Source organism: Amphiura filiformis, chromosome 2 (assembly GCF_039555335.1).
Source record: "Amphiura filiformis chromosome 2, Afil_fr2py, whole genome shotgun sequence".
NCBI classification, from domain to species: domain Eukaryota; kingdom Metazoa; phylum Echinodermata; class Ophiuroidea; order Amphilepidida; family Amphiuridae; genus Amphiura; species Amphiura filiformis.
Genome location: NC_092629.1, coordinates 27,682,150 through 27,692,417, shown reverse-complemented (window position 1 = coordinate 27,692,417; position 10,268 = coordinate 27,682,150). Strand labels below are relative to the sequence as shown.

The following is a 10,268-nucleotide window of genomic DNA, read 5'->3' as shown; positions in this document are numbered from 1 at the left end:
TAAAAAGTGCCAGTATTTCTTAGACCAACCCAGATGTTGCATGTTGCTGATCATCTTTAATGTTATATTAATTAATAGATTTATGTGTACACTAAGTGCCATAATTTTTTCAAACAAAGCACTGAAAACCCAAACTTGCCCATGTTAAAAGTGATAGGGTGCACACTAAAAACTACGGGGTTATATTTTCCGTGGTCATTTTGAATTGACCACGTTTGGGGTTGTTTTGACCCTTCAAGGGGGTTGTACTGTTTTAATTTGACCACATTCACGAGGTCATTTTAGCCACGACGAACGTGGTCAAAAACTTAGTGGTCATTTTGCCCATACCGTCGCGCATTGATATCAGTTTCAATCTTCCGCTTTGAAAATCTCAATTCATAAATGAGTTTAAACATGAGCTGCAATTAATGTTTGTTGATTAATAAATAAAACTAATTTTTTGACCGAAGTTACCCAATTTGTCAACTTTATAATGACTTGCATTTCGGAACTATTTGCACACACGGTGTGCATCGGCTTCCCACGTGGTCACATCAGCGCCATATTTGTTCTGATTGTGCAGCTCAGCGGATTGTCGTGTGTGCTTGTCTGCACATAGGGCCTGCACTTTGGCTCGACATTTGAAAGGGGCGTGAATTCATTTTTGGATACGCCCCTATTATAATTAGGTAATACTCGACTCACACACATTCCCTATATGTATATGTACCACATGTAGTCAATCTGTCTGCTTTATCTGTATTGTGCCGTTCTTAAGCAAATACGGTAGTTAAACACGATTTCATCAAACATCATAACAATAGCTCTTTTACAGTGTGCAATCATCCCGGGCAATAATTGGGCAATAATAGAGGATGTGCGTGAAATTATTGATTGGCTCCATACAAAGGAATTGAACCGGTGTCCTTCACCGTAATCATGGCACAATGCAGTGCATTCAATGATTCAATCAAACGTTGTCGTCAACCTATTTGATCGTATTTGTGCATTTGTTATGTGTGTGAGACGAACTGTCACGGTAGATTACAATAGCTTGTAATCATGCTTTTGTTGAATGAATTTGAGTAGGCCTACTCCGCCATATTTACGGTATGATACGTCATAATCTAGGTGATTATTTGCATTGGTTGTCTTGAATACGCTGGCGAGGTTGTGTAATAATCGGATTAATAACAGTAGGTGAATACAAGTTTTGAATATATCGCGTTGCAAAGCCCCATTCAGTGATCCCAGCGAAAGTGAAAAAAAAATCAAATTGTTACTTTTATAAAAAATTTTAATGAAAAAAATTGGCACAAAACCCAAGAAAACGGCAGTATTGACGAAGTAGAAGCCCCATTCATATACATGTAGCTAATTTTATATAAATTACAGATTCACGTAAATGCATTATTTTTGTCTTAAATAGGCCTACACGGCTTAGGGCTGAACCACTAGCAGAAGACACCAAGTTGATGTTTTATGACCTTTGACATTCTTTTGTGGCGAGTGACATAGTCAGTTCAATTCACGCCGAGTGTCCTTGACAGGTTTAACTCTGCTTCGGTGGTCATGAAAGAATTCAAAAGATAACCTCTGCCCCAACAATCCCAAGCAATTGTCTGAAACTGCTCTTCGGATGATGTATCATAAGAACTCAGTCGTCAAATGATGATAGTCATATAATGACCAAAAGATTATTACTGACTATATCATTGAAGACTGAGTTCCGCAGTCTTGTACAAAATCTGAATTTTGATGATTTTTACGATCGTCCGGATGAAAAAAAATCACTGAATGGGCCGTTAGTTCCTCCTCTCCTTACACTGGCAATATGGATCAAAGAAAATAAAGACAAAAATAAAGAAAACAAGAAAAAAAAAAAAAAAGACAAAGAAAAGAAACAATAAAAGAAAAACAAATATGAAAAGTTCGAACAATATTTGGTTTATAAAATTAATGTGACCGTGATGAGGCTCGAACTCACCACCTTCCGATTTAAAGTTCGAAGCGCTAGTGTACCAAATTCTGATGCCTTACCAATTGAGCTGTGCTCCTGAGATACGAAATAAAAATAAAATAATACACTGTATACCTGCTTGTGTCGGTAATTGATTTGCTCAAATTCCATAATGATACAGTGCAACAGAGCAAAAATGCCCAAAATTTAAAAGCTATATAATTTATGACCACTATACACTACACATAAAATACTAATACAAGGGAATTTCAACGTAAGAATCCAAACAATTAAGTACCAACATGCACAGCTTTGTCCTTATATCACATTTGGGTTTTAACAAAATGTTATCAAACCTCTACTGTGATTGGCAGCTGCACAAGGCATCTCTTTGATAGCTGATCATGGCCATCCATTCAGCAAGTGGCTACTAACTGACCTTGACAGGCTTGAATGAGCACTGTCATCTGCTACAAAACCATCACACTCTAGGACCTGGTCACTCCACAATTCGCTACTTGCACGGTTCCGCCATTATGCACTATGTGCGGGAGAGCCTCGAACTGGCAGCATACATGAAAGGAAGAATTATGTAACCTTACACAGAACGTTATGACTAGTTCAATTCCCATTCATGTATGCTGCCAGTTCGAGGCTCTCCCCGCACATAGTGCATAATGGCGGAACCGTGCAAGTAGCGAATGGAGTGAAAGACTATTATTATTGATTAGGCGCGGATTTTATAAGTACAGCTCCTATGCGTGTATAGCAAAAAATTGGAATTCGCCACTTGCACGGTTCCGCCATTATGCACTATGTGCGGGAGAGCCTCGAACTGGCAGCATACATGAATGGGAATTGAACCAGTCATATAACATTCTGTGTAAGGTTACGTAATTCTTCCTTTCATGTATGCTGCCAGTTCGAGGCTCTCCCGCATATAGTGCATAATGGCGGAACCGTACAAGTGGCGAATAGAATGTTTGGAATCATGTAACTAAAGTACTAAATGCATTCTGCAAAATGAGCTCTGACCAATTTATAAAGCATTTGATTAGCTTTAATTTGACATATTGTTTGACATATTTGGAATTATGGTAAATCATTAAATAAAATATTTATTAATTAATCAATTATGTCAATTAATAAAAAATTTAATGCAAATATGCATGTTTTCTCTGACAGAATTGTAGGATTTGACAAGAGCCATCTTTCTTGTAAGTTTGATTCTTATATCATACCGGTATCGTATTGCGTCCCGTTATAGTTGCAGAAAAAAAATACGCGTGCAGGACACACATACGCACAATCGTACCGTTTTACAATCGTATAACATTCATTGGCGCTAGTAGTAGTAAATTTCAATTTTCTTTGCTTTACCTCACTTGTTCTGCTCAAAATTAAAAGGGGACATATCTGACAGTAAAAGCTTACATTTTATGGAAATTATGTTTAACTATTTGCTTAAACAGCACAAAACAGATAAAGCAGACAAATTTACTATACATAGGCCTATACATGTATGGTATCATATGCCAGGGACTGTTTAAGAATATAACATTAAATTTATGATATTTACTTCGAGGACTGTTATTTATCACAAATGTGAAAAATATCAAATTTTAATAATTTGTCATAAAATTTGTATTATATCGTGAATTTCAAACAATGAAATTTATTTGATATCAGAAAGACATTCTTCGTATTCAGAATGCAATTCGATATGTCTGATGTGCTCTCATGTCCCACAAAAATACTATCGAAACGCTCAAAACGCTCATTCCAGATCCCTTAATTTGGTTAATTTTCTTTTCTTGTTTTCTTTATTTTTTTCTTTATTTTTCTTTGATTTATATTGCCAGGGTAAGGAGAGGAGGGAACTAAAGGCCCATTCAGTGATTTTTTGATTTTTTTTCATCCCGACGATCGTAAAAATCACCAAAATTCAGATTTTGGTTACTAGACTGCGGAACTCAGTCTTCAATGATAGTCAGTAATTTTATATTTTGGACATTATTATGACTATCATTTGAGGACTGAGTTCTTATGATCCGAGGAGCAGTTTCAGACAATTGCTTGGGATTATTGGGGCAGAGGTTATCTTTTGAATTCTTTCATGACCACTAAAGCATAGTCAAACCTGTCAAGGACACTCGGCGTGAATTGAAAGACCATGTCACTCGCCACAAAAGAATGTCAAAGGTCATAAAACACCACTTTTGTGTCTTCTGCTATCTAAAGGCCTATATGGCTGATTTTGTACCTTTCGTCATTGTCATAGATATGCTAACATAGCTTGCTAGTGCAGTGGTTCAGCCGAAAGCCGTGTGTCTAAGACAAAAAATAATGCATTTACGTGAGTCTGTAATTTATATACCGGTACTGACAGTATATAAATTAGCTACATGTATTTGAATGGGGCTTCAACTTCGTCAATACTGTCGTTTTCCTGTTTTGTTTTTTTGTTTTTCATTAAAAAAATTTATAAACTTAACAATTTGATTTTTTTTTTTCACTTTCGCTGGGATCACTGAATGGGACTTTATAGCGCGGATTATTCAAAACTTGTTTTTACCTACTGCTATATAGTATTAATCCGATTATTACATAACTTTGCCAGCGTATTCAAGACATATGTTATGTAGGGATAAACTGTACATGGGTATAGAGGCCCTGCATGCTTTTATCGATTGGCTCCAAACAAAAGATTTGAACCGGTGTCCTTCACTGTAATCACGGCGCAGTAGCCTACAGTCCATTCAATCAAATGTTGTCAGTGTGCGAGACGAACGATGTATAAATCTGGAGGTCACATCATCACTTATCATGCTTATTGTAAAAAGTTTGTCCAATGCGCTATATGCATATACTGTAATGTGTGTATTGTTCCCGGGTATTGTCAATACAGTCAAGCAAACAGGTATTATATTTTGAAAAGGCCGCTATAGTATATTCACAGGGGTGTCTTGAATGGCCAATCATATGGGACATAATCAAATTGCAGTGACTGCTTCCTTTGTTACCACATGTCAGTCATCTTGTGATTATTGGACCATGTAAACCTGCAAAAAACGAGCCAAAGTGCAGGCCCTATGTGATGGAATATGAAAAGTTAGTTGAAAAGTGAGACTGCAAGGATGCATAGACCCTTGTCTATGCACGCAGATTCATTCCAATTTCATGCTGTCGTGGCCGGTGTCTTGGTTGCAGTTGTTATAAGCTTATATCATGTAAGCTTATAATACGTGAACTGTCATAGGCGATGACTGACTGCGTGTGAGTGTGATACACAGATGCATTTTGCAGTTTGCTGTTTATGTAATGCTTTCTCTGTGCAGAAACACACTTATGTCCTGGTGGGACCAGCATGACCATAGGCCTGCTAAAAAAATCCAAACAACCCCTAAATGTGGTTATTGAGTAGGCCTAACCCTATAAAACATTAACCCTTTCAAATGGGTCATTTCATTTGACCCCGAAATGAGGTCATTAAGTAACCCAATAAGGCAACCCTTTTGAATGGGTCATTTCATTTGACCCCGAAATGTGGTAATATTTTGACCCCAATGGGGTTACTATTTGACCCAAATACGTAGTCATTGCAATGACCCTGACCAATGGGGTCAAAATGACCCCGTTAGTGGTATGGTGTTTAGTTGATAACTATGCTGGGGTCAAAATGACCCCGTTTGGGTCATTTTTTGACCCCGTAGTTTTAAGTGTGTGTCTCAATGCGCGCGAAAATTTTGGATTTTAAAGCGGAAAACTTTTTTGACCCCCCCCCCCCTTCCTACCACCTAAAACTTTTTGGTCCCCTTAACTGTATTTCCAGCAAGTAGTTTTGAGCGTGAATGTTATTTGCAGTGTGATGCAGTGAAGTATGCCAGTCCTAAATATACAATGGTATTATGATTATATAGGACTGGTAGCGAGTCTAGAGGAATCCAGCATGAAATGATAAGATATAATAGTCAACAATTCATTTCATACGGTCCTGTGGCCCAATGGATAAGGCATCTGACTACGAATCAGGGGATTCCAGGTTCGAGTCCTGGCAGGATCGATTTTTTGTTTGTTTTCCGTGATGTTCTGAATATGAATTTATTTTTAGATTTTTGTACATTTTTTATGATTAAGTTCAAGTTGAGATCAAGTTAAAACTCTGTTAAAAACCTTGAAATACAACGACTTTGGTGGCAAAAAATAGGCCTACACCTTGCTCCAACCTCCAAAAGTAGATATATAATGGCTTTTCTACTTCTACCTGATTTCTGGGTAGTCCATACAGGTATCACGCCCAGCGGTGCAAAACATCACATCCGGTGCAGGACAAACACAATCACTCCAGTCGCTTCCAAAAATACTGCACTGGAGTGGTGAGTTGATCAACTAAAATAAATACTCGAAGACGATAATGAAGACAGGACGAATATTATTTTGAGAGGGATTAATAACTGAGGGTGCACGTGCTGCATACAGTCATCATGGTCATACAGGTGTCAAATTTCAAATTTTATCAGATTTTGTTCAAAACCACACCACATTAATGTCAAAACGATTCAGAAAAGTAATAGTTAGTTTATGCGACATGGTTCTTGCGTTATAAGCAAAAAGGTCCGCAAGAATGCATTTTGGCTCCACATGAGTCGAAATTTTAAAAATGCTCCGATTTTAACCGATATAATCTCAACTTAGTGTCCGTGTTGCTAAAAGAATTCAAATTAAGAATAGTTTGCACCATCTACGATGACATCTTCAAATATTCAAATGTTTAAGAAAGGACGTAAAACACACCTTTTCACACAATGATTTTTCTTTTGTTTCATATTATTTTGCTTGCTTTTATATTGTTTGTTATTTATTATATAGTGTATCATCACACACGCTGTGATATCTATGAAACAGCGTGTCATAAATACTTTGTATGTATGTATGTATGTATGTAGGCCATGGTCAAACCGGTTAAATGGGCATTTTGGTCAAATATCTTTGCCAAGATATAGAAAATATAATGTATAAATGACAATTGTAATTAATATAACTTTGTATTTCCAGCAGGGATTGCCGAGCGTGACCTCTTTTAACAGTCACTGATGCTATTTGCACTGTGCAGTGAAGTATGTGCAGTGTGTGCCAGTCCTAAATAAACATAGGACTGGTAGCGAGCCTAGAGGAGTCCAACATGAAATGATTAGATCTATTTTAGTCAACTTCATGATTTCATACGGTCCTGTGGCCCAATGGATAAGGCATCTGACTTCGAATCAGGGGATTCCAGGTTCGAGTCCTGGCAGGATCGATTTTTTGTATTTTTTTGTGTGTGTTCCATAATTTATCTGTGATATTCTGGATATGAATATATTTTTAGATTATCATACATTTTTTTGTGTGATTAAGTTCAAGTTGAGATCAAGTTCGGTGAAGACACTGAAATACCAGAAAGACTTTAGCGGCAAAATTACACCTTGATCCAGCCTCCAAAAGGGGTTATAATGGCCCTCCTACTTCTACTTGATTTCTGTGTAGTCCATACAGGTATCACGCCCAGCGGTGCAAAACATCACATCCGGTACAGGAAAATACAATCACTCCAGTCACTTCCAAAAATACTGACGTGGTGATCAACTAAAATATTCGCAAGACGATTATGAAGACAGGACGAATATTCTTCTGAGGCATAAATAACTGAGAGTGCATATAGTCATACATGTGTCAAGTTTCAAACTTGATCACATTTTGTTCAAAACCATACCACATTATTTATCTGGTCAAAACGATTCAGAAAAGTATATTTAGTTTACGCGACATGGTCCTTGCGTTTTAAGCAAAAAGGTCCGCAAGATCGCATTTGCATGACAGGAGTCACAATTTTAAAAATGCTCGGATTTTAACCAATATAATCTCAAAGTCTTCGTGTTGCTAAAAGAAAACGATGTATGTTGACATCTTCAATATAGGCCACGGTCGATTTTTTGTTTATTTTCCATATCTGTGATATTCTGAATATGAATTTATTTTTAGATCTTTGTACATTTTTTTATGAATAATTAAGTTCAAGTTCAGATCAAGTTAAAACTCTGTTAAAGACCTTGAAATACAACGACTTTGGTGGCAAAAAATAGGCCTACACCTTGCTCCAGCCTCCAAAAGTAGTTATATAATGGCTTTTCTACTTCTACCTGATTTCTGGGTAGTCCATACAGGAATCACGCCCAGCGGTGCAAAACATCACATCTGGTGCAGGACAAACACAATCACTCCAATCACTTCCAAAAATACTGGAGTGGTGAGTTGATCAACTAAAATAAATACTCGAAGACGATAATGAAGACAGGACGAATATTATTTTGAGAGGGGATTAATAACTGAGAGGGGCACGTGCATACAGTCATCATGGTCATACAGGTGTCAAATTTCAAACTTTATAGATTTTGTTCAAAACCACACCACATTAATTATCTGGTCAAAACGATGCAGAAAAGTAATAGTTTAGTTTATGCGACATAGTTCTTGCGTTTAAGGCAAAAAGTCCGCAAGAATGCATTTTTGGCTCCACATGAGTCGAAATTTTAAAAATGCTCAGATTTTAACCGATATAATCTAAACTTTATAGTGTCCGTGTTGCTAAAAGAATTCAAATTAAGAATAGTTTGCACCATCTACGATGACATCTTCAAATAAAGGCCACGGTCAATCTGGTTAAATGGGCATTTTGGTGAAATATCTTTGCTAAGATATAGAAAATATAATGTATAAATGACAATTGTAATTAATATAACTTTGTATTTCCAGCAGGCAGTATTGCCGAGCGTGACCTCTTTTAACAGTCACTGATGCTATTTGCACTGTGCAGTGAAGTAAACATCTAAAAAAAGTAACTAACCCCCCTTAAATAATGACCATTATTCAAAAACGGGTGATTGTATTACAAATCTGTCAAATGCGTTGGAAGCAAAATTTATTTCTGCACATTTTGACATCTCATTTGCAGCAATTGACTAAATATTGACGTCACAGCGTACATGTAACCCAAGATTTGAAAGTTGCAGTAAATTGTATTGATTTTGTGTGTAATGGAAGGAAAACTGTGTAATGATATCTGAGTGTTTTTGTATTGTAAAAATATGCATGTAAGTGCAACTTTCAAATCTGGACCTCACTACATTAAATTGACCGGTGTTTTATTGTTTTTTGGGCTATCGTATCAAATGAGTTGTCAAAATGCGCAGAAATAAATTCTGCTTCCAACGCATTTTACAGATTTGTAATACAATATACCCCTTTTTAAATAATGGCCATTATTTAAAGGGGGTTAGTTACTTTTTTTGAGATGTTTATGTGTAGTGTGTGCCAGTCCTATATAAACATAGGGCTGGTAGCGAGCCTAGAGGAGTCCAACATGAAATGATTAGATCTATTTTAGTCAACGTTATGATTTCATACGGTCCTGTGGCCCAATGGATAAGGCATCTGACTACGAATCAGGGGATTCCAGGTTCGAGTCCTGGCAGGATCGATATTTTTTGTGTGTGTTCCAAAATTTATCTGTGATATTCTGAATATGAATTTATTTTTAGATTAGCATACATTTTTTGTGTGATTAAGTTCAAGTTGAGATCAAGTTCAGTGAAGACATTGAAATACCAGAAAGACTTTAGTGGCAACAATACACCTTGATCCAGCCTCCAAAAATAGGCCTTCTGCATGGAGGTATATAAATAAACCTCCATGATTTCTGGGTAGTCCATACAGGTATCGCGCCCAGCGGTGCAAAACATCACATCCGGTGCAGGACAAATACAATCACTCCAGTCACTTCCAAAAATACTGACGTGGGGGGGGAGGCAAGGGGGCAGAGTGCCACCCCTGACAAAAAATGAAAGAAAAAGTGCCCCTCTGACAAAAAATGAAGAGAAAATCCGGAGGGCAAAGCTAAAGGAAAAGAAAAAAAGGGCAAGGAGCCACTTCCACCAAAATTCAACCAAATCATGGGCGAAAATAGTGTAAAATACCAAATGTTTGCGTGCTGCGCTTGCACATTGCACAATAAAGCCCCTTTCATCCAAATCATGGGCGAAAATAGTGTAATGATACACAAATTTTGCGTGCTATGCGCGCACATCGTCCCAGTTAAGCCTTTTTGGAAGCTCCAAGACATGTACAGTATTTCTAAAAACAAAACCGGTTAAATGTATCTTGCATTTTTTTTTTTCGTCTGTGCCCTCGAAATTTTATTTTGCCACCCCTGACCAAGAAAGCTGGCTACGCCCCTGCTGATGGTGCATAAATAACTGAGGGTGTCAAATTTCAAACTTGACACATCAAA

General features: G+C 37.2%; 3 non-coding genes across 3 annotated transcripts; all 3 read left to right on the top strand.

Moving 5' to 3' along the window:
- The first annotated feature begins 5,932 nt into the window (after nucleotides 1–5,932).
- Nucleotides 5,933–6,005, top strand: Trnar-acg (transfer RNA arginine (anticodon ACG)). The gene has a single exon. It is a non-coding gene; the product is annotated as a tRNA-Arg (tRNA).
- A 1,163-nt stretch (nucleotides 6,006–7,168) lies between these two features.
- On the top strand, nucleotides 7,169–7,241 carry Trnar-ucg (transfer RNA arginine (anticodon UCG)). The gene has a single exon. It is a non-coding gene; the product is annotated as a tRNA-Arg (tRNA).
- A 2,144-nt stretch (nucleotides 7,242–9,385) lies between these two features.
- On the top strand, nucleotides 9,386–9,458 carry Trnar-acg (transfer RNA arginine (anticodon ACG)). Its single transcript has one exon. It is a non-coding gene; the product is annotated as a tRNA-Arg (tRNA).
- Nucleotides 9,459–10,268: the final 810 nt, after the last annotated feature.